Raw genomic sequence first — 25309 nt, forward strand, 5'->3', positions numbered from 1 at the left:
CTTATGTAAATAATGGCAGTGAGCCTTGCTGGTAATAGTCAGAAAGGTCAGAGAATGGACCCACCTGAGTGACCACTGGACGAAACGCAGTCTTCCCTATGCACTGCATTTCCCCTGTGGCTCTGCGTTCTTGATCAAGGCTTTCACCCTCTCTGGTCCTATAAGAAGGTATTAAATTCAGTGTCTCTAAGGTCCTTTCTTACTCTAAAGTATTTGTCTTTTAACTCAGTTAAAATTGGCCTCTGTAGAACCCAATTAATTCTGTTTCTCATTAACAGGCGAAAAGTATTTTTATGTGAGAAATAAGCTCTTGGCTACTCCTTCAAGGGAAATAATCAGAATTCATAGCCAACAACACGTGATTTATCTTTCTGCACTTAGGATTTTGGCTTTCATTTGAGAGTCATTTCCCGAAATGCAAAATGAAGGAATTTAAAACAAGAAGCAGCCAAAAAAATTCCTGGCTGAGAAACTGCCTCGGCAGCAGCTTGATTTCTCGAGTCACTTTTTAGATTTTACCCTGCAGTTGTGTTCTGGCAAATCTGATTGAATCAATATGTCCTTTATAGACAAACTGCGTTCTCTGGCTTCATCTATCATCCGCTCTAGAAAAAGCCATTAAGTCAGTAAAAGGAAGTTGGGAAGAGGTTTTACTGCAGAGAATGAGTTTTTTCAATACAAATACTGACCCCACTGGAAAGTATGAATGCAGTAGCTTCAGAAATCAAAGTCAAGGTCATCTTAATGATTAGCAAAATAAGTTGTGGCTCTGAGATGTGAGTATTGGTCTAGTGGAAACTCTCCCAATAAAATCTCCCCCTCTCTGACCCTCACCTAAACTCGGACTCCAATAAGAAGTGTTAATCACTCAGTTGTGTCTGTCTCTTTGTGACCCCATGGACTGTAGCCCGCCAGGCTTCTCTGTTCTTTAAATCAGCAAGTATCCAATTTTAAAATGTAAATTTTCTGTTACAATCTCAGACAGTAGAATGAGAGCAGCTGGGGAACTCAGGCCATTGCTGGGAAGACTGACATTATGAAGCTGGGCATCCGGAAGTTTCCCCAAGGACACCATAGAGCAGGATAGAAAATAACTCCTGAGACAAACCTCCTCACCATGCTCAACAATCTTGACATTTGTTTTTTATCTCAAGCCATATTCTATACTTCTCAGAGGCAGGCAAAACACAGAACTACTGACGAGGCTTTGGTGTTGGCAGAAACAGAAAGATTGCTGCTCTTTTTGAAAACCAGCTGAAAGGAAAAGCCTTAGTCCTTCTTCATTAGACAAGGCTCCGTAGCTACAAAAGCCTGTAAGGCCCAAACTTGAAAGAAAATTTCTTCTCCACCTATTCTGGCAGATGCACCTCTAAACAAGCCAACACAGCAGCTCTGTTGGAGGTACTGTCTGTCCAGATTCGATGTCTGGAAACCTGCAAGCAGACTAAGAGGCTCGGGCCTTCAAGACGGAACGGCTTCCCTGGTGGGATACAGTGTGGCCCACACAACTTGAGGTGCTGATTCCTGGCACAGAAAAGGTCCAGTTTCCCTGACATTCTGTGGTGAGAGGAGTAACAGACCTCCATTGGGTTACCCTTTCAGCGATGCTTCACTTGCGAAGTCTTTGCTCAAACACATCAAGCAGGCAGACAAAGAAACCTCAACTGTGTGGTAACAGGAGCTGACTGTGGCTCAGATCATGAACTCCTTATTGGCAAATTCAGACTTACATTGAAGAAAGTAGGAAAAACAACTAGGCCATTCAGGTATGACCTAAATCAAATCCCTAACAATTATACACTATAGATTCAAGGGATTAGATCTGATAGAGTGCCTGAAGAACTATGGACAGAGGTTCGCAACATTGTACAGGAGGCCATGATCAAAATCATCCCCAAGAAAAAGGAATGCAAAAAGGGAAAATAGTTGTCTGAGGAGGCCTTACAAATAGCTGAGAAAAGAAGGCAAAAGGCAAAGGAGAAAAGGAAAGATATACCAATCTGAATGCAGAGTTTCAAAGAACAGCGAGGAGAAATAAGAAAGCCTTTCTTACTGATCAATGCGAAGAAATAGAAGAAAGCAATAGAATGGGAAAGACTAGAGACCTCTTCAAGAAAACTGGATACAAAGGGAACATTCCATGCAAAGATGAGCACAATTAAAGAACAGAAAGAGTATAGACCTTGACACCAAAGCCTTTGACTGTGTAGATCAAAACAAACTGTGAAAAATTATGAAAGAGATGGGAATAACAGACCACCTTAACCTGTCTCCAGAGAAACCTGTATGCAGGTCAAGAAGCAACAGTTAGAACTAGACATGGAACAATAGATTCAAATTGGGAAAGGAGTATGCCAAGGCTGTATATTGTCACCCTGCTTTTTTAACTTAAAAATGAAGAGTACATCAAGTGAAATGCCAGGCTAGATGAATCACAAGCTGGAATGAAGACTGCCCAGAGAAATATTAATAACCTCAGATATGTAGATAACACCACCCTTATGGCAGAAAGTGAAGGGGAACTAAAGAGCCTCTTGATGAAAGTGAAAAAGGAAAGTGAAAAAGCTGGCTTAAAACTCAACATTCAAAAGATGAAGATCATGACATCCGGTCCCATCACTTCATGGCAAATAGATGGGGAAACAATGGAAACAGTGACAGACTTTATTTTCTGGGGCTCCAAAATCACTGCAGAAGGTGACTGCAGCCATGAAATTAAAAGACGCTTGCTCCTTGGAAGAAAAGCTATGACTAACCTAGACAGCAGATTAAAAAGAAGAGACGTTACTTTGCCGACAAAGGTCCATCTAGTCAAAGCTATGGCTTTTCCAGTAGTCATGTATGAATGTGAGAGTCAGACCATAAAGAACGCTGAGCGCCAAACAACTGATGCTTTTGAACTGTGGTGTTGGAGAAGACTGTTGAGAGTCCCTTGGACTGCAAGGAGATCCAACCAGTCCATCCTAAAGGAAATCAGTCCTGAATATTCATTGGAAGGACTGATGCTAACGCTGAAGCTCCAATACTTTGGCCACCTGATGCGAAGGGCTGACTCATTTGAAAAGACTCTGATGCTGGGAAAGATTGAAGGGGGGAAAAGAAGGGGACAACAGAGGATGAGATGGTTGGATGGCATCACGAACTCGATGGACACAAGTTTGAGCAAGCTCCGGGAGTTGGTGATGGACAGGGAAGCCTGACATGCTGCAGTCCGTGGGGTCGCAAGGAGTTGGACATACATGAGCGCCTGAACTGAACCCATCAGTGTAACGCCGAGCCATCCCCTACAGGGTCCCTGGCTGCCCACCTCCCACTCCCCTGCAGGATCCATGGTGCCTCACCAAGGGTCAGCCTTGTTATTGAGATTTCAGTCCCAATCGAGTCCTGAGGGGAGTGGAGGCTGAAGTCCCTGTGGTAGTTCCAAACTTTCAGCATGAGTTCGCTAGGTCAATGGCTCGTGCAGACTCTACCATGTGAATTGTGCTTTATGTTCAGATTAATGCCAAGCAGGGCCCTGTAAGGCTCCTGAGCATGGAAGCCTTTTGTCCCCCATTCCTTGTAGGCCAGACTCCAGCTTCCATGACCTTCTCTGAGTTCCAAAGTGTAGAACAGTTGCTAATCAAAGGAGAAGCAGCAAGGAAACCACCTGAGGCAAGATTAAAGGGTCTCACCCTGATCAGGCTCATCCAGGTTAGGAGACCACCTAAGATTAGGCACACACCCTCCTTTTGTCAGGGACCTCGCTGTCAAATTCCCAACAGAGCATCTACTACAGAGTTGGAAACCACTGCTTTTACCTTCTTCCACTACTGACTAGTTTTTCCTTGTCTGGAACTTTGTATAGATGAAATCGTATACGTACTCGTTTGTGTGTGGCTTCTTTCACTCAGCAGAACGCACTAGAGATGTGTCCATGCAGCTGCCTGCTGTCACAATCTGATCCTTTGTGTTGCTGAAATGGCCAGTCCTATAGACGGACTTCAGTTAGTTTCTCCACTAACTTCAGTTAGTTTCATCACTCTTCATGGAACCTAGGCTACTGCCAGCTTTAAGGTCTACCCCTGCCTGCTTGTCATTTTGCCTCCTGCCTGCCCACATGGGCTTCTTTCCATGGTTAGGTGACAAGGGTTAGAACTACTTGCTGCTGCTGCTGCTGCTGCTAAGTCGCTTCAGTCGTGTCGGACTCTGTGCGACCCCATAGACGGCAGCCCACCAGGCTTCCCCGTCCCTGGGATTCTCCAGGCAAGAGCACTGGAGTGGGCTGCCATTTCCTTCTCCAATGCATGAAAGTGAAAGTGAAAGTGAAGTCGCTCAGTCATGTCCAACTCTTAGCGACCCCATGGGCTGCAGCCCACCAGGCTCCTCCGTCCATGGGATTTTCCAGGCAAGAGTACTGGAGTGGGGTGCCATCGCCTTCTCCGAACTACTTGCTGAGTGATACTGAAAAAATTGTTAAGCATCTCTTAACTTTCAGTTTGCTCCTCCAAGGGTGATGGTGATAATACCATAGAGCAGAAAACAGCTAGAACACAGGGAACCTGGAGTAGAGCCAGTGCTTAATAATAGGAGCTTTATTTTTTATGTCTATTGTATTTGTTTTTTAAGGCAGCTATCACAAAAGTGCCGCAAACTTAGTGGCTCAAAACAGAGAAAATATTTCCTCTCACAGGGTTGAAGCTAGAAGTCTAAGATCAAGGTGTCCTGAGGGCCATGCACTCTCTGAAGGCACTAGAGCAGGATCTGTTCCATACCTTTCTCAGAGTACCAGTTGTGATCAGCAAAACCTCAGATTCTTTGGCTTATGGACTCATCACTCCAGTATCTGCCCTCTTCACATGGCACCCCTCCCTATGTCTCTGTGTCTCTGTGCTGTATAATGACACCAGTGTTTTTGGATTAAGTGCCCAGCCCACTTCAATATGACTTCTTATTAACACTTGTAACAACTCTATTTCCAAATAAAGTCACACTCAGAGGTTTCAGGACATTTGGGGTGGGGATGGGAGGAATACTATCCAACCAAGTATAATCATCTCCTCAGTTATATTATAAAATCATTTATTTAAAAGATTGTGTCTTAAAAAATATTGTTCTGCATCCCTCACACAGACTCAATGGTCAATAAATATTTGATTAAGCAGAAACTGATAATGATGATGAGTTTAATCAGCACTCTGAGGAGAGGTAAGAAGAAAAGTTCCAACCGCAGGGTAAAACATAGATATTTAGCCTCAATTTCTGTAGGCTTCGGTGCATCACTTCAGAAGCTTTAAAGTCAAAAGATTAATGTGCTTCCACAGAAATTAGCATTTCCCTGTAACTAATCAGAAATCCTCAGTCAACAAAAGAGTCCGAAATGCAGTACTTGGTGCAACAAAAAAACAACAGAATGATCTCGGTTCATTTTCCAAGGCAAACCATTCAACGTCACAGTAATCCAAAGAAGTTGAAGTTGACCAACAAGACCTTCTATGAAGACCTACAAGACCTTCTAGAACTAACACCAAAAAAAGACATTTTCATCATAGGGGAGTGGAATGCAAAAGTAGGAAGTCAAGAGATATCTGGAGTAATAGGCAAGGGCCTTGGAGTACAAAATGAAGCAGGGCAAAAGCTAACAGAGTTCTGTCAAGAGAACACAGTGGTCATAGCAAACACCTTTTTCCAGCAACACAAGAAATGACTCTAAAATGGATCACCAGTGCTTCCCAGATGGCTCCAGTGGTAAAGAACATGCCCGCCAAAGCATGACATGTAAGAGACAGGAGTTCAATCCCTGGGTCGGGAAGATCCCCTGCAGAAGGGCATAGCAACCCACTCTAGCATTCTTGCCTAGAGAATCCCATGGACAGAGGAGCCTGGCAGGCTACAGTTCATAGGGTCACAAAGAGTTGGACATGACTGAAGCAATTTAGCATGCATGAGAGCAAGTATGAACATCAACAAATGGTCAATAACAAAATCAGACTGATTATTTTCTTTGCACTGAATATGGAGAAGCTCTATACAGTCAGCAAAAACAAGACCTGGAGCTGACTGTGGCTCAGATAATCAGCTCCTAATTGTAAAATTCAGGCTTAAATTGAAGAGAGTAGGGAAAACTACCAAGCCATTCACTTATGACCTAAATCAAATCCCTTATAATCTATACAGTGAAGAGGTGATGAATAAATTCAAGGGATTAGATCTGGTAGACAGAGTACCTGAAGAACTATGGGTGGAGGTCTGTAACACTGTACAGGAGACTGAAACCAAAACCAACCCAAAGGGGAAAAAATGCAAGAAGGAAAAGCGGTTGTCTGAGGAGGCCTTACAAATAGCTGAGAAAAGAAGAAAAGTGAAAAGCAAGAAGAAAGGGAAAGATATACCCACCTGAATGCAGAGTTCTAGAAAACAGCAAGGAGAGATAAGAAAGCCTTCTAAAGTCAGCAATGCAAAGAAATAGAGGAAAACAACAGAATGGGAAAACTAGAGATCTCTTCAAGAAAACTGGATACCAAGGGAACATTTCATGCAAAGATGGGCACAATAAAGGACTGAAATAGCAAGGACCTAATAGAAGAAGAAGATATTAAGAAGAGGTAGCAAGAATACACAGAACCATACAAAAAAGATCTTAATGGCCTGGATAACCAGGACCATGGTGTGATGACTCACCTAGAACCAGACATCCTGGAGTGCAAAGTCAAGTGGGCCTTAGGAAGCATTACAATGAAGAAAGCCAGTGGAGGTGATGGAATTCCAACTGAGCTATTTCAAATCCTAAAAGATGATGCTGTGAAAGCACTGCACGCAATCTGCCAGCACATTTGAAAACCTCAGCAGTGGCCACAGGACTGGAAAAGGTCAGTTTTCATTCCAATCCCAAAGAAAGGCAATGCCAAAGAATGCTCAAACTACTGTACAACTGTGCTCATTTCACATGCTAGCCAAGGTAATGCTCAAAATTCTTCAACTGAGGCTTCAGCAGTAATGTAAACCAAGAACTTCCAGATGTTCAAGTTGGATTTAGAAAAGGTAGAGGAACCAGAAAGCAAATTGCCAGTATCCACTGAATCATAAAAAAAAGCAAAGGAATTCCAAAAAAAAAAAAATCTACTTCTGTTTCAGTGACTACTCTAGAGCTTTCGACTGTGTGGATCACAACAAACAATGGAAAATTCTGAAAGAGATGGGAATACCAGACTACCTTGCCTGTCTGCTGAGATACCTGTATGCAGGTCAAGAAGCAACAGTTAGAACCAGACAGTAAACAATAAAATGGTTCAAAATTGGAAAAGAAGTACATCAAGGGTATATATTGTCACCTGTTTATTTAACTTAAATGCAGAGTACATTATGGGAAATGCTGGGCTGAATGAATAATCAAGATTTCAGGGAGAAATATCAACAACCTCAGATATGCAGATGACACCACCCTAATTGCATAAAGGGAAGAGAAACTAAAATGCCTCTTGATGAAGATGAAAGAAGAGAGTGAAAAAGCTGACTTAAAACTCAACATTCAAAAAACTAAGATCACGACATCTAGTCCTATCCCTTCATGGCATATAGATAGGGGGAAAGTGGAAGCAGTGACAGATTTTATTTTCTTGGATTCCAAAATCACCGTGGACACGGACAACAGCATGAAATTAAAAGACGCTTGCTTCTTGGAAGGAAAGCCATGACAAACCTAGACAGCAAGCTAAAAAGCAGAGACGTTACTTAGCTGACAAAGGTCTGCATAGTCAAAGCTATGGTTTTTCCACTAGTCATGTATGGATGTGAGACTTGGACCATAAAGAAGGGTGAGTGCTGAAGAACTGATGCTTTCCAACTGAAGTGGTTGAGAAGACTCTTGGGAGTCTCTTGGACAGCAAGGAGGTCAAACCAGTCAATCCTAAAGGAAATCAACAGTGAGTATTCATTGGATGGACTGATGCTGAAGTTTCAACAGTTTGGCCACCTGATGAGAACAGCAGATTCACTGGAAAAGATCCTGATGCCAGGAATGATTGAGAGCAGGAAGAGAAGGGGACGACAGAGGATGAGGTGGTGGATGGCATCAGAGTCAATGGACATGAGTTTTGGAAACCCCAGCAGATAGTGAAGGATAGGGAAGTCTGATGTGCTGAAGTCCACAGGTTCGTAAAGAGCTGGACACAACTTAGCGACTGAAAAACAACAATAGTAACATATTTCTTTAATATTTTTTTTCTCAGCTACAACAATGCTATGACATTCTGTTAGACCTTACAAATTTCTCATGGGAGGCAGACTGCTGAAATGCACAATCATTTCCCCACTGAATCATCCATTTCTTATTTCTTCAGTTGAGAAGGGAAAAAAAAATCAAGTTCAAATTTTTGTTTACACATGAGTTTACACATGTGGTAATAACAGGGACCGCATCTATGCTAATTTCCTTTGTACTATCTCTATTGTTTACATAACTTTGCTCTCAAGGCCTCGTATTTCATAGAAGTGGAGTTCTTCAAGCATCAGAATCACAAATAGATCAGTTCAGTTACTAAGTCATATCCAACTCTTTGCAATCCCATGGACTGCAGTACACCAGGCCTCCCTGTCCATCAACAACTCCCAGAGTTTGCCCAAACCCATGTCCATTGAGACAGTGATGCCATCCAAACATCTCATTCTCTGTCATCCCCTTCTCCTCCTACCTTCAATCTTTCCTAGCATCAGTGTGTTTTCCAGTAACTCAGTTCTTCACAGCAAGTGGCCAAAGTATTGGAGTTTCAGCTTCAGTATCAGTCCTTTCAATGAATATTCAGGACTGATTTCCTTTAGGATGGACTGGTCAGATCTCCTTGCAGTGCAAGAGACTCTGAAGAGTATACTCCAACATCACAGTTCATAAGCATCAATTCTTTGGCACTCAGCGTTCTTTATGGTCTGACTCTCACATTCATACATGACTACTGGAAAAACCATTGTTTTGAATAGATGGACCTTTGTCAGCAAAGTAATGTTTCTGAAGTTTGATAGTAATGTTTAATTTTTAGTATCTATGACATCCAAAGGGTAGACTATATGAAGCCCATCTGGTTTCCTCTCATGCTCAATCATTCTTTAAATGAAGAATCTGAAAAACTTTCCAATGGTCCTACACCTCAAATATGCTGATATGTTAAGATTTCAGTGGCTCAAAAAATAATGACTATTTTCTAATGGCAGCCTTCTGTTTAGTTCTGCAAAACACTTGGTTGTAGAAACATACATTTTTTTCCAAAGGATTCAAATAAGGTGTTCTCATTCTGAATGTAAATCAGATAAAACTTAAAGTCATCTTGATTTTTTCTGAACTTACTACAGTTCTAAAGCAGTTTTTCATCACCCCACTAAAAGTATTGCTTTTTACATAAAGCAACTAGATTCAGAAGAATAAACAAAACCCAAAGTGAGGGGGAAAAAAAAAACAAAGTGAGTAGAAGGGAACAAATCATAAAGATGAGAGCAGAAATAAATGAAATAGAAATCAAGAAAACAACAACAACAAAAAGAAGCCAAGGAAATTAAAAGCTGGTTCTCTGAAAAGATAAACAAAATTGATAAACATTTAGTCAGGAGAACAAGACAGCAGAGGAGTAGGTGAACATGGAGTACGTCTCTCTCCATGGCTACATCAGGAATACACCTTCAGACACAGACGTGCATGCAGAACACCAGCTGAGAGTACCTGTCTGCAGAGGAAAAGAATATATAGACCCATGCAAAACTCAGTAGAATGAAAGAACTAGGGGGCAAACCAGGAGTGTTAGCAGGACTGGACCTGCCCTCCGTGGGTGGGGGAACTGAAGCAAAGGTCTGATCCCACATTGGGGCAATTGTCTGAGTCAGAGGAGAAACATTTAAGGCTGAGTGTGAAACAGCTGATCTGTGGCAGCCTAAATGGAATGAGAATCAGACAGTCCTTGCTGCAGCCATACATACCCCAGATAGGGATAAATATCCCATCCACCTACTCCGCCATCTTGTTCTTCTGACTAAAGGTTTATCAATTTTTTTTATCTTTTCAGAGAACCAGGGATAGATATTTCCAGGGATAGATCCCCTGGAAAGTGCAGCAGCTAGGAGCTAGAGTTTAGGGATTGTGGAGCAATCCCAGGGTGAGGGCTGCTGTTGACTGCGGAGAGACTGACAGAGGGGATGTGAGGGAGGAGATTGTGGTGGGAAATGCCTGTGGAGGAAAGCTGGGCAGCCATGGAAGCAAGGCGATACTGCTGAGTCACATGTAGGGGATGGAGCCATCACCATAGCCTCTGTCCCCCCACACGCCAGCATTAGCAGCTGAACAATAGAGGCTGGCCCATTAAATGCCCGATACACTGAACTACAGAGTAGGACCCCAGTCGGGGGGGCCCTGTATGTGCCTGAATGGGCGGAGCTACTGAGAAAGATTGGCCAAAGAGGCCTTCTGATCACCAACTACAAGAGGCTCGAAAAAAGACTCTGATAGGGCCATAACTCCTGCAGCGAAAGCAGTGCGTGTCCCTGCACACCAGCACCGCCAGGGTCCCCACAAGCCAAGCAGCTGGGCCACCTTCACGCTCAACTCTCACTGGGGCAGAGCTGCCACAAGCAAAAAAAGTCTTGCATCTATGCACACAGGGTCGCTTTGGTTGTGTCCAACTCTTTGCAACCCTGTAGACTGTGGCCTGCCAGGCTTCTCTGTCAGGGAGGCCGGGGGGATTCTCCAGGCAAGAATACTGGAGTGTATTAGCCAATACTGGTTGCCATACCCTCTAGAGCACTATATTTCCTGCTGCCCTAGACACCAACTCCCCTGAGTACCTGGTGCTGCCAGAACCCCTGCAACCCAAGCAGCTGCACCACCTCCACACCTCACAGGGGCAAACCCGAGTCCTCCCGGGCAGCCTCAGGAGCAAACCCCAGTGGATGGCCCACATGCAGAGGTGGAAATAAAGCTACAATTGAAACCCAGGGGCAGTGTGGCTAAGGAAGAAGACCCAAAACCTCCCCGCCAGCTGTACAAGCTGCAGATTAAATCCACATGATCAACTAGGCAGACTCTGTGTCTATGGAATATATAAAAGGTCATTGAGAGCTCCCACAAAAGAAAACTCACTAGTTCTGATAGCTGTGGACACTGGAGACAAGAACACAGAGGAGTAGGACCACATTAGAATCTGAGCTGCCCCCACAACAGGTCCAGAGATCACCACAGCATTGGAGGGCATCCTAGGGAGGTAAGGTAGATTGTGACTCTCAGCAAGGGAAGGACTCTGACAGCAGTGACTCAAGAAAAACATTTATTATTCTATGTTTTGACTGGTTCTACTTGACTTTCACTTTTCACTTTCATGCATTGGAGAAGGAAATGGCAGCCCACTCCAGTGTTCTTGCCTGGAGAATCCCAGGGACGGGGGAGCCTGGTGGGCTGCCGTCTCTGGGGTCGCACAGAGTCGGACACGACTGAAGCGACTTAGCAGTAGCAGCATAGATTCTTTTTGATTTTTTTCTTTTTTCTCCTTTTTTTCCCCCTCTGTTGTAGTTGTTGATTTTATTGGCACTATGAAATCTAATTAAGCTTTTGAGCTTTCTTTCTCTCTTTTTTTTTTTCCTCATTCACATTTTTTTATTGGTGTTACAAACTCCTGCCTCTACATTGGGCTTTTGCAGTTCTGAGGAGTTTTCCTTTTTTATTTTCTCTTTTTTTAATTTTAATTTTTTAAACATATTTTTCTTTTTTCTACATTTATTCTTTTGTTTGCTTTTCCTACTATTCTTTTCCCCTTGCAGTTAATATTTAATGTATATAAATCTTCTTTATCTACCTCTATTTAACTTGGCATAGCTATTGTTTCTTTCTTTTCTTTCCTCTCAAACATATTTGTTAGTTTTCTTTTCCTTGCTTTATTCCCCAATTGGCACCGTGTGTTAGTTTTGTTTTCCAGTTTGTGCTTTAGTTAGTTTTGTTCTGATAGACATAATTTTTGGTTTCCTTTATTCACTGTGTCAATCTATTGTACTTTTGTTGGACTGTTCTGATTTTGCTTATGGGTGTATATGTGTATGTGTATATTCAGGCACAATTTTTATTGTTGTTATAAACTTCTGCATCTATGTTGGGTTTTTGCAGTTCTGTGGAGGGTTTTTCCCCCCCTATTTTCTTTCTTCTTCCATTTTTTTTCTTTTCTCTTTTTTATAATTTTAACTTTTAATTTTTTTTAAACCTATTATATTTTCTCTACATTTATTTCTTTGTTTGCCTTCCTACTGTTCTTTTCCCCTTCTAGTTAATCTTTAATGTATTATAAATCTTCTTCATCTACCTCTATTTACCTTTGCACATCTATTCTTTCTTTCCTTTCCTCTCAACATATTTGTTAGTTTTGTTTTCATTGCTTTATTACCCACTTGGCATCTTGCTTTAGATTTGCTTTCCACTTCATGCTTTAGTTAGTCTTGCTATTAACTGGTAAATATAATTTTTGATTTCCTTTGTTCTCCAGGTCAATCTATTGTACTTTATTTTTGTTGGACTGTTTTGACTTTGCTCATCGGTATATATGTATATGTGTATGTTCCATTATTTTAATTATTATTTGCCTGATTTTGTAACTGCCATTTGTCTGGGGTTCATCTTTGGTTTCCTGTTTTTGGATGTTTGTCTTAATCTCACTTAATGCCATAATAAGCCACTTGTGGAATCTTCATTCTTGGCCAGAGATCAAGACCTAAGCCTTTGGAGTGGGAACACTGACTCTAAGACCTTAGACTACCAGAGAACTAACCCTCAGTTCAGTTCAGTTGCTCAGTCATGTCAAACTCTTTGTGCCCCATGCACTGCAGCACGCCAGGCCTCCCTGTCCGTTACCAACTCCCAGAGTTTACTCAAACTCATGTCCCTTGAGTCGGTGATGCCATTCAACCATCTCATCCTCTGTCATCCCCTTCTCCTGCTGCCTTCAATCTTTCCCAGCATCAGGGTCTTTTCAAATGAGTTGGTTCTTCACATCAGGTGGGCAAAGTATTGGAGGTTCAGCTTCAGCATCAGTCCTTCCAATGAATATTCAGGACTGACTTCCCTTAGGATGGTCTGGTTGGATCTCCTTGTAGTCCAAGGGACTCTTAAGAGTCTTCTCCAACATCACAGTTCAAAGGCATCAATTCTTTGGCACTCAGCTTTCTTTATAGTCCAACTCTCACATCCATACATGACTACTGGAAAAACCATAGCTCTGACTAGATGGACCTTTGTTGGCAAAGTAATGTCTCTGCTTTTTAATATGCTGTAGAAGGCAATAGCACCCCACTCCAGTACTCTTGCCTGGAAAATCCCATGGGCGGAGAAGCCTGGTGGGCTGCAGCCCATGGGGTCGCTAAGAGTCGGACACAAATGAGCGACTTCACTTTCACTCTTCACTTTCATGCATTGGAGAAGGAAATAGCAACCCACTCCAGTGTTCTTGACTTGGGAATCCCAGGGACGGGGAAGCCTGCTGGGCTGCTGTCCATGGGGTCACACAGAGCCAAATACGACTGAAGCGACTTAGCAGCAGTAGCAGCAGCAGCTAGGTTGGTCATAGCTTTTCTTCCAAGAAGCAAGCATCTTTTAATTTCATGGCTGCAGTCACCATCTGCAGTGATTTTGGAACTCCAAAAGAAAAAGTCTCTCACTGTTTTCCCATCTATTTACCATGAAGCGATGGGACCAGATGCCATGATGTTAGTTTTCTGAATGCTGAACTCAGAAACCAATTTTTTCACTCTCCTCTTTCACTTTCCTCAAGAGACTCTTTTAGTTCTTCGCTTTTTGCCTTAAGGGTGGTGTCATCTGCATATCTGGAGAAGGCAATGGCAACCCAATCCAGTACCCTTGCATGGAAGATCCCATGGACAGAGCCTGGTAGGCTGCAGTCCATGGGGTCGTGAAGAGTCAGATATGACTGAGGGATTTCACTTTCACTTTTCACTTTCATGCATTGGAGAAGGACATGGCAACCCACTCCAATGTTCCTGCCTGGAGAATCCCAGGAACGGAAGAGCCTGGTAGGCTGCCGTCTATGGGGTTGCACAGAGTGGGACACGACTGAAGCGACTTAGCAGCAGCAGCATCTGCATATCTGAGGTTATTGATATTTCTCCTGACAATCTTGATTCCAGATTGTGCTTCATTCCTAGGGAGTATCAAATAGTGAGAATTCACACAAAGGAAACCACTTGAATACAAGACCCAGCATCAACCAACCACCAATAGCACCCTGTGCAGGATGCCTCATCTAAACAACAACAAAAAAATACATCCCAGTGCACCAGCCCCAAGCTTCCTCTATCCTGCATCAAACCTGGACTGGCGATTCATTTCTTATATGATATCATACATGTTTCAATGCCGTTCCCAAATAATCCCCCCCTGCTCCCAGAGTCCAAAAGACTGTTCTATACATCTGCGTCTCTTTTGCTGTCTCGCATACAGGGTTGTCGTTACCATCTTTCTAAATTCCATATATAAGTGTTAGTATACTGTATTGGTGCTTTTCTTTCTGGCTTACTTCACTCTGTATAATAGGCTCCAGTTTCATCCACCTCATTAGAACTGATTCAAATGTATTCTTTTTAATGGCTGAGTAATACTCCATTGTGTATATGTACCACAGCTTTCTACAATATTGTAAAGTAAAAAAGAAAAAAGAAAACAAATACATTAGAGAAATAATAGATTTCAATGAATAAAAGCATTAATTAAAAAAAATAATAATAAAAAAATACAAACCAAATTATCAGCAGACAGGATTACCACCTCACTCAGCCTTGACCATCAGAGGAAAAACAAACAACAAAAACTCAGCACAAATCTCACCCCATACAAAGCTTACACAAACTGCTGGACCAACCTTAGGAGGGCAGAAACCAAAAGGAAGAAAGAATTCAACCTTGAAGCCTGGGAAAAGGAGACCTCAAACACAATAAATTTTTTAAAAAATGAAAAGGCAGAGAAATACTACACAAATGAAGGAACAAACACAAGTATCCTACTGTTCATTGCAGCACTATTTACAATAGTTAGAACATGGAAGCAACCTAGATGTCCATCAACAGATGAATGGAAAAGGAAGTTGTGGTACATATATACAATGGAATATTACTCAGCTATAAAAAGGAACACATTTGAGTCAATTTTGATGAGGTGGATGAACCTAGAACTTATTATACAGAGTGAAGTGAGTCAGAAAGAGAAAGATAAATATATTCTAATGCACATATATGGAATCTAGAAAAATGGTACTGAAGAATTTACTTACAGGGCAGCAATGGAGAAAGAGACATAGAGAACAGACTTATGGACACAGGGAGAGGGGAGGAGAGGGTGAGATGTATGGACAGAGTAACTGGAAACTTGCATTACCATATGTAAAATAGAGAGCCAATGGGAATTTGCTGTATGGCCCAGGAAACTCAAACAGGGGCTCTGTATCAACCTAGAGGGGTGGGACGGGGAAGGAGATGGGAGGGAGGTTCAAAAGGGTGGGGATATATGTATGAGGGGTGGGACGGGGAAGGAGATGGGAGGGAGGTTCAAAAGGGTGGGGATATATGTATACCTATGGCTGATTCATGTTGAGGTTTGACAGAAAACAACACAATTCTGTAAAGCAATTATCCTTCAATAAAAAAAGAAAAAGGAAAAAATACCTTTAGTCAGACCTATCAAGAAAACAAAGGAAAGGGCTCAAGTCAATAAAATCAGAAATGGAAGTTACAACAGATACCACAATAACACAAAGATCATGAGAGACAACTACAAGCAACTACATGCCAAAAAATTGGACAGCCTAGAAGAAATGGACAAATTCTTAGAAAGGTAACCAACCTTCCAAGACTGAACCAGGAAGAAAAAGAAAATGAACAGTCCAATAACAAGTACTCTAATACAAACTGTGATTTAAAAACTTCCAACAAACAAAAGTCCAGGACCAGATGGCTTCACAGGCAAATTCTATTAAACATTTACAGAAGAGTTAACCCCTGTCCTTCTAAAACTCTTCCAAAAAATTGCAGAGGAAGGAACACATCCAGACTCATTCTACGAGGCCACCATTACCTTGATACCAAAACCAGACAAAGATATGACAAGAAAAGAAAATTACAGGCCAATATCATTGATGAACACTGATGCAGAAATCCTCAACAAAATACTAGCAAACTGAACCCAATAATACAGTAAAAGGATAACAAAACACTATAATCAAGTGTAATTTATCCCAGAGATGTAAGGATTCTTCAGTATCTGCAAATCAATCAGTGTGATACACATTAACAAAGTGAAGAACAAAAACCATAAGATCATCTCAGAAGATGCAGAAAAAGCTTTTACAAAATTCCATGCCAACTTATGATTAAAAACTCTTTAGAAAATGGACATAGAGGGAATCTACCTCAGCATAATAAAAGCCATATATGACAAACCCACAGATAACATCATCATCAATACTGAAAAACAAAGTATTTCCTTTAAGATCAGAAATGAAACAAGGATGTCCATTCTCACTACTTATATTCAACACAGTTTTGTAAGTCAAAGCCATGACAGTCAGAGAAGACAAAAATAATAATAATAATAAAAGGAATCCAAATTAGAAGAGAAGTCAAACCGTCACTGTTTACAGATAACATGATGCTTTACATAGAAAATCCTAAAGATGTTACCAGAAAACTACTAGAGGTCATCAAAGAATTCAGTAAAATTTCAGGATAAAAAATTAATACACAGAAATTTCTTGTATTCCTATACAGTAAAAACAAAAGATCAGAAACAGAAATCAAGGAAACAATCCCACTTACCATCACATCAAAAAGAATAAAATATCTAGGTGGACTTCCCTGGTTGTTCAGGGGTTAAGATTCTGGACTTCCCCACAGAGGAACTAAGATCTTGTATGCCATATGGAGTGGCAAAAAAAGAAAGAAAGAAAGAAAGAATACCAAGGAATAAGCCTACCTCTGACCTGCCTCTTGAGAAACCTATATGCAGATCAAGGAAGCAACAGTTAGAACTGGACATGGAACAACAGACTGGTTCCAAACAGGAAAAGGAGTACATCAAGGCTGTATATTGTCACCCTGCTTATTTAACTTATATGCAGAGTACATCATGAGAAACGCTGGGCTGGAAGAAGCACAAGCTGGAATCAAGATTGTCGGGAGAAATATCAATAACCTCGGATATGCAGATGACACCACCCTTATGGAAGAAAGTAAAAAGGAACTAAAAAGCCTCTTGATAAAAGTGAAAGAGGAAAGTGAAAAGTTGGCTTAAAGCTCAACATTCAGAAAACTAAGATCATGGCGTTTGGTCCCATCACTTCATGGCAAATAGATGGGGAAACAGTGGAAACAGTGTCAGACTTTATTTTTGGGGGCTCCAAAATCACTGCAGATGGTGATTGCAGTCATGAAATTAAAAGACGCTTACTCCTTGGAAGGAAAGTTATGACCAACCTAGACAGCATATTCAAAAGCAGAGACATTACTTTGCCAACAAAGGTCCATCTAGTCAAGGCTATGGTTTTTCCAGTGGTCATGTATGGATGTGAAAGTTGGACTGTGAAGAAAACTGAGCGCTGAAGAATTGATGCTTTTGAACTGTGGTGTTGGAGAAGACTCTTGAGAGTTCCTTGGACTGCAAGGAGATTCAACCAGTCCATTCTCAAGGAGATCATTCCTGGGTGTTCTTTGGAAGGACTGATGCTAAAGCTGAAACTCCAATACTTTGGTCACCTCATGCGAAGAGTTGACTCACTGGAAAAGACTCTGATGCTGGGAGGGATTGGGGGCAGGAGGAGAAGGGAACAACAGAGGATGAGACGGCTGGATGGCATCACCAACTCGAAGAACATGAGTTTGGGTGAACTCCGGGAGCTGGTGATGGATAGGGAGGCCTGGCATGCTGCAATTCATGGGGTCGCAAAGAGTCGGACATGACTGAGCAACTGAACTGAACTGAACTGAAGGAGGAAAAACATTTGTACTTTGAAAACTGTAAGACACTGATGAAAGAAATCAAAGATGACACAAACAGACTGAAAGATATACCATGTTCTTGGATTGGAATCAATATTGTCAAAATGACTATACTACCCAAGGCAATCTACAGATTCAATGTCATCCCTATCAAATTACCAGTGGCATTTTTCACATACCTAGAGCAAAAAAAATTTTTAATTTGTATGGAAACACAAATGACCCAAAATAGTCAAAGCAATCCTGAGAAAGAAAAATTGAGCTGGAGGACTATACTATATAATCTGAAGACCCTGGCTTCAGACTATACTACAAAGCTACAGTCATGTAAACAATATGGTACTGGTACAAGAATAGAAATACAGATCAATGGAACAGGATATAAAGCCCATAAATAAGCCCATGTGACTGTGATCAATTAATCTACAACAAGAGAAGCAAGAATATACAATGGAGAAAAGACAGTCTCTTCAGGAAGTGGTGGTAGGAAAACTGGACAGCTACATGAAAAAGAATGAAATTAGGACATCCTCTAATACCATTCACAAAAATAAACTCAAAATAGATTAAATATCTAAATGCAAGGCCAGATACTATAAAACTCCTAGAGGAAAAGAGAGGAAGAATATTCTTTGAGATAAATCACAGCAATATCTTTTGAAATCTACCTCCTAGAGTAATGAAAATAAAAACAAAAATGAACAAATGGGATCTAATTAAAATTAAAACCACCTGCACAGCAAAGGAAACCATAAACAAAATGAAAAGACAACCCACAGAATGGAAGAATATATTTCTAAATAATATGATTGGCAAGGGGCTAATATGTAAAATATATAACAGCTCATATAACTCAACATCAGAAACACACACACACACACACACACATCTGATTTTAAAAGAGGCAGAAGACCTGAACAGACATTTTTCAAAAGAAGACATACAGATGGCCAATAAGTTTATGAAAAGACATCCAGCATCATTCATTAATCATCAGAGAAATGCAATTCAAAACCATAGTGAGAAATCACCTCAAACCTGTCAGAATGGCTACCATCAAAAAGAACACAAATAACAAATTCTGGTGAGGATGTGGAGAAAAACGAACCCTCCTACATTAATAGTGAGGATGTAAATTGATGCCGGCACTATAGAAAACAGTATGGAGGTTCTTCAAAAAACTAAAAATAGAATGACCATATGGCTCAATAATTATACTCCTGGGTTGTTGATGTTATTCAGTCACCAGGTCATGTTCGACTCTTTGAGACCCCATGGACTGTAGTCTCCAGGCTCCTCTGTCCACGGGATTCTCCTGGCAAGAACACTGGAATGGGTTGCCGTGCCCTCCTCCAGGGGATTTTCCTGGCCCAGAGATTGAACCTGCGTCTCCTAAGGCTCCTGCATTAGCAGGAGGGTTCTTTACCACTAGCGCCACACGGGAAGCCCACTATACATGTCACTCAGCCATAAAATAGAATGAAATTTTGCTATTTGCAAAAATATGCATGGACTTGGAGGGTATTAGGCTAACTGAAAATAGGCAGACGGAAAAAAAAATACTTTATGATAAGCATTTATATGTGAAATCTAAAATATACAACAAACTACTGCATATATAATAAAAAAGAAACAGACTCACAGATACAGAGAACAAACTAATGGTCACCAATAGGGAGAAGAAGGGGGAAGGGGCAAGACAGTAAGGGATTAAGAGGAATAAACTACTGTGTACAGAATAAATAAGCTACAAGGATACATATACAGTACAACACAGGGAATATAGCCAATATCCTATAACAACTATAAATGGAATATAACCTTTAAAAATGTGAATCACTGTGTTATGAAACATATAAAACTGTACATTAATTATGCCTCAATTAAAAAAGCATTTGAAAAATAGATTACTTTTCAATAATTATAAAAATAATGCATTGTTAGGTCTCCATCTCCTAGACAGTAAAATGAAGAAGGCTGGACTAAATTCCCTCTCATTCTCTTAGTTCAGCTGTCTTTTTCAAAATAACTCATTTATATTTTTCTCTTACTTCTAAATATTTGCAACTTTTCTCAAAAAGAATCATTTATACATTCTTCAAACACACTATACCTGTGTATGCCAATGAACTCTGACATATGTTGACCTCTCACCTCTCTCCCCTTGCTACCTGGAAAATTCCCAATCATCCTTCAAAAGATCAGCTTCTGTGAATCCCTCCCTCTCACTCCCCAGGTAAGAATGTCTGTCTGCCCTTCTCTGTCTCCCACTGCATAAAATTTATTCCTCTGTGACACAGATTTTAAGATACTGAGTTGTGTCTGCCATCTTCTCCCCTAACCCATCTCTCCTTTAAGGAAAAACCCCAGCCTTTAGCCAGTTCCCAAGCAAGCCATTGTACAAAACTTGAGTGATGGCAGAATAAGGAAAGTGAAAGTCATCAGAGAGGTTAAGCCAATCGATGTTAATAGAGAGATGAGTCTGAGAGGGGACTGGAGAGCAACTAGACAGACAGCACACACCAAGTTTGTGAGACAGTCTGGGGGAACTTACAGTGAAAGAGGGTAGAACTTTCAACAAATGGTGCTGAATCATTAGTTGTACCCTGATGCCATGGCAGCTAATTCAGGTGTGAGATGTAGGGGAAGGGGAGGAAACACGCTGTTATTAGGCTGTACAAACAGGACTGCCTTTGGCATTCTTAGAGAAACCTCCATAGAGATTAAATGGTTTTTCAGTCATTTCACATTCAAGCTATTGTGTCTCTGAACATGACTGAGTGGTAAGGCTAAGGTTTTAAGCTAGTGACATCTGTCTCCTAAGTCTTAGCAATTTGTAATTATACTTTCATGTCTGTTTTCTCCTCTCATTCAAACCCAACCCTGCCTCCAGGCTCTCCTTGAGACCAAGGACTATGCCTTGTTTACCCATCTGCCCTGCCTCTATGAATGAATGATTCACTTGGAAAAGGAGACTTTCTCTGGAACCCTGCACACAATCCCCAAGCAGCTTCTAGAAACATAGAAACGGATACATATGGAACATTTAAGAGTGCTGGGCTCCAACAGGGATTCCCGGATGACACTGGTGGTAAATACCCTACCTGCCAGTGCAGGAGACGTAAGAGATGTGGGTTCGATCCCTGAGAAGACCCCCTGGAGGAGGAAATGGCAACCCATTCCAGTCTTCTTGCCTGGAGAATCCCCATAGACAGGGGAGCCTGGCAGGCTACAGTCCATAGCATCACAGAGAGTCGGACACAACTGAAGTGACTAAGCACTCACACACGGGGTCTAATAGTTTGGGTTCTCATTCCAGCTCTGACACTTACTAGCCATGGGAGTTGTCACTCCCTCTCGGGTCCCTCAGCTGTGAAATAGTGGACATCCCCAAACTTGCTACATAAAGCTGACAAGAGAGCTAAATGAGATGACACATTAAATGCTAAGCACAGTGCCCAACATAGACAAACACACGTTGTAGAGACACACACACAGCATATCTAAATATATCCAAATCTATACAGACACATTCAATTTCCATTCTGAACCTTTCCTGAGAAATATCCTGATCTCTTAGATATGCATATATTAAACCCAGCATTTTCTAAAAAGGAAGAGACAGTAACACTAACACACGGATTATAAATATGTTTAACGGACTGAAAGAGAACATTGGGCACACAAAACCTAAAAATATACGCATCACTTTAAACTATTCATCCAACTTGTTTTACACTGTATACATATCTATTTGTTAGGCAAAGGTTAATAGAGAGTTTATGAAATTGGGACTGCAATTAAGTCTCCTGGGAATCTCAGTTGGAGGCCATGTCAGTTTCTATAGCAACCAAAGGCTCAGGCAAAAAGTGGGGGGAGGGCAGTTAATTTAAAGGCAAGATAAGTACATAAATATAGTTCTTGTCTACCTTGTCTCGTGAGTCACAATAAGCAATCTGTGCTGCATTTAAATTATTATATTGATACAAAAGAAAGTATAAATAAGATTAGTTTTTCACTTTCTTGAATTATATACATTTTTGCAAAATGCTTAAAGGTGATTTCAATTTTTTAAAAATGTACCACTTCTCAGTTTATGAAGTGCATTGAGTAAGTCTCAAATTCCTCAGAGGGAAAAACAGGAGAGATTAAAACAACAGAACAAGATGTCTGGGATGATTAGGGTGTACTGTGAATAATCTTCTCAACGCCAGCTAATTAGGTTTTACTTATGATCTCAGAAATTGCAATCAGGCTGAAGGAAGAAAATGTGAAGATGGTTTTCCTGTGACAAATGTCATAAATCACTGAACTGAAGAAGACCTTAAGTGATCACCTAGTCAAAACCCTTGATTTTTTTAAAAATTAATTTATTTTATAACTTTACAATTGGCGGATTCATGTTGATATATGGCAAAACCCTTGATTTTTATCACCAAAAACACTTGCCTTGAGAAATTAAGTCAGTTCCCTCATTTAGGTGAGGGAACCAGTTACCAGCAGAACCATGGTTAGAATCCGAAATCCCTGACTACAGCCTGTACTGCAGTCTACATTCCACTCTTCTCCTTCACTTTTCACATGCAAAATTTAGGGACACACCCAACCAAGTAGTTTCCAACTGTTGAGCTCTAATCCCTAGATTACTGCAGATGATCTCATGTGTTTTGTAAAACCAAATGAATCTTATTTCAGCACACTCCACCTAAGTTCTTAATTTCACTCACATTTAGCAAGCAACTTCAGCTTTGCTATTTAAAAAAAAAAAAAAAAGAACACACTTTATAGAATTTGTTATTTACCTGTTTTATCTGACAGGCCAGAAGCCCCATATTCATTGGCAGCCACATGCTCCTCTGTGTATCCCATGTAGTCTGTGTTAAAAGAAACCTGAAAGAGAGTGGCAACCAGAGAAACTGACATAAAATCCACACAAGATATCAAGAAAAAATAGGGAACTTCCCTGGAGGTCCAGAGGTTAAGACTCTGCACTTCAAGTATATGGGGTGTGGGCTCAATCCCTGGTCAGGAAGCTGAGGTCCCATATACCACTGAGTGCAGCCAAAAAATAACAAAAAAATAAAAAAGACATCATGGCTGTTCTGAATCCAAGTCTCAAAAGGAAATCTTACAAATAGAAATCTTCCCCATGCTTTTAAAACGGTGTTTTGGTTCCATTTTCTGTGGTATTGTGAGAACCTAGAGACTGTGATATAATAAAGGAGGATGAGTTGCAGAAAGAAAGAACTATCTAAACAGTGGCTGAAGTGAAAATTCCAGGCTCATTTGATGGATTCCTTCTCAGGGCTCTCTCTCCACTGTCTAGTCATTGACCTTGAAAAGTGCCTGCTGTCTACAGAAACAGGATTTCTCAGTAGCATCAATATCACAGAATGTTTGAGATTGCTATAGGAACTTGGTGGGGAAGAACAAAGCCTTGTAGTAGTTAAATTGAGGATTAGGAATACAGAGCAGCTAAAAATTCTTGAAAAATTCAGGAAAATTCTACTGCAGTCTCAAATTTTCATTCTGTAATCTCAAGTGATTTCTTTGTAAAGGGACGATAAAATGGTATAAGGAGAAACAGAACAGGATTATAATTCAGCCAACATTGTTAAAACAGTGAACTCCTGCTACTCTCCCAAGGTTTACACTAAACGAAATCTGAAACTCATTTTGTTTCAAATAAATTTAATAGATTCCACAGTGGACAATTCATGGTGATTTCTCTGGGTCTCTGCATACATGTAAAGAGGGTATTTGGTCCAAGTGATGGGACAGCATACTAAAAAGCAGAGACATTACTTTGCCAACAAGGGTCCATCTAGTCAAAAACTATGGTTTTTCCAGTAGTCATGTATGGATGTGAGAGTGGGACTATAAAGAAAACTGAGCATGAAAGAATTGATGCTTTTGAGCTGTGGTGTTGGAGAAGACTCTTGAGAGTCCCTTGGACTGCATGGAGATTCAACCAGTCCATTCTAAAGGAGATCAGTCCTGGGTGTTCATTGGAAGGACTGATGTTGACGCTGAAACTCCAATGCTTTGGCCACCTGATGCGAAAAGCTGACTCTTTTGAAAAGACCCTGATGCTGGGAACGATTGAGGGCAGGAGGAGAAGGGGACGACAGAGGATGAGATGGTTGGATGGCATCACCAACACAATGGACATGAGTTTGGGTGGACTCCGGGAGTTGGTGATGGACAGGGAGGCCTGGTGTGGTGCGATTCATGGGGTCGCAAAGAGTCGGACACGACTAAGCAACTGAACTGAACTGAAGGGACAGATGGCTGGACCAGAATCTTATTGTCCATCTCTAATATTTTGAGACTAAAATGTACAAATAAAATGCTGTACTCATCTCTACAAACCATTCTCTCTGAACTTTTGTCTTCTCATTCACAAAATGGAGATAATCCCAACCAACCAAGCATACCTCACAATGTTTTAATGTGGATGAAATGAGGTTGTCATTGGAAATTTTGATTTATCATGAAACTTACCCCGGGTGATTAAGTGGATGTAACAGCCAGTGTGCTTGCCCTCCCTCTATGTCCTTCTAAGGGACACTTTCCTACCCACAGCCTCTACTAAACAGGTGGCCATGTCTTTTCATGTAACCCTACTGACTTTCACATTCTCATTCAGCTGATGCAAAGGACCACCACTCCAAGGTCTGGGCAAAGACCTGTATGGCCTGCTCACAAAAAGAAACTAGATAAATCAGACCAACTTTCCCAGAAATTTGAACCAAGACACATAGTTTTTAAAAAAAAAATAGTGTGTGAGTAGAGGGAACTGTAGCAAAAAGGTCCAGATGGACTGAACTGGTCAAGAAGCATGAGGAAGGAGAAGTCAGTTGGTATAAGAACAGAAAAGAGATGTGAGGAGGGTAACTGAGTTCCACTGAGAGCAAAACACTGGAGTAGAAGACCCAGGAAATCTCTCCAAAGCTTGCAGGAAACATGACTCACCAGTCCTGTTTATCTTACTTCCTAAATAGTCCTCTAGGTCTTCTCCACTGCTATTTTGGTTCTTTGTTATATTAATAAAGTTGTTTATTCAATTTATTGATTAACAACCCCTAATCACTCAAAGTAAATTACCTTCTTAAGAGTTTAAGCAAAAAAACTGACTCAAATTGGGCAATACCTCCTAAGTGGTTAGGAGGTCCCACGAATAGGAACTTGGAGAGAAACTTTCATAGAGGAAAGGCAGAATCAAAGTAAGGCAATTATTAATTCTAGCTTAAATTATAGCTTAAAGCCTGGCTGGCTGTTTGTGATTTGGCTGTTCTTGGTGTTTTGATTTCAAAAC

At 41.0% G+C, this 25309-nt stretch overlaps 1 long non-coding RNA gene across 1 annotated transcript in view; it reads right to left on the bottom strand.

Moving 5' to 3' along the window:
* Positions 1 to 25309, bottom strand: part of LOC123327554 — a 147223-nt gene that overhangs the window by 98974 nt on the left and 22940 nt on the right. The window contains exon 2 of the long non-coding RNA XR_006641003.1: positions 22794 to 22881. This is a non-coding gene — a long non-coding RNA (uncharacterized LOC123327554). The remainder of the gene's footprint in view (positions 1 to 22793; positions 22882 to 25309) is intronic.

This window comes from Bubalus bubalis, chromosome 4 (genome assembly GCF_019923935.1).
Source record: "Bubalus bubalis isolate 160015118507 breed Murrah chromosome 4, NDDB_SH_1, whole genome shotgun sequence".
Lineage (NCBI taxonomy): Eukaryota > Metazoa > Chordata > Mammalia > Artiodactyla > Bovidae > Bubalus > Bubalus bubalis.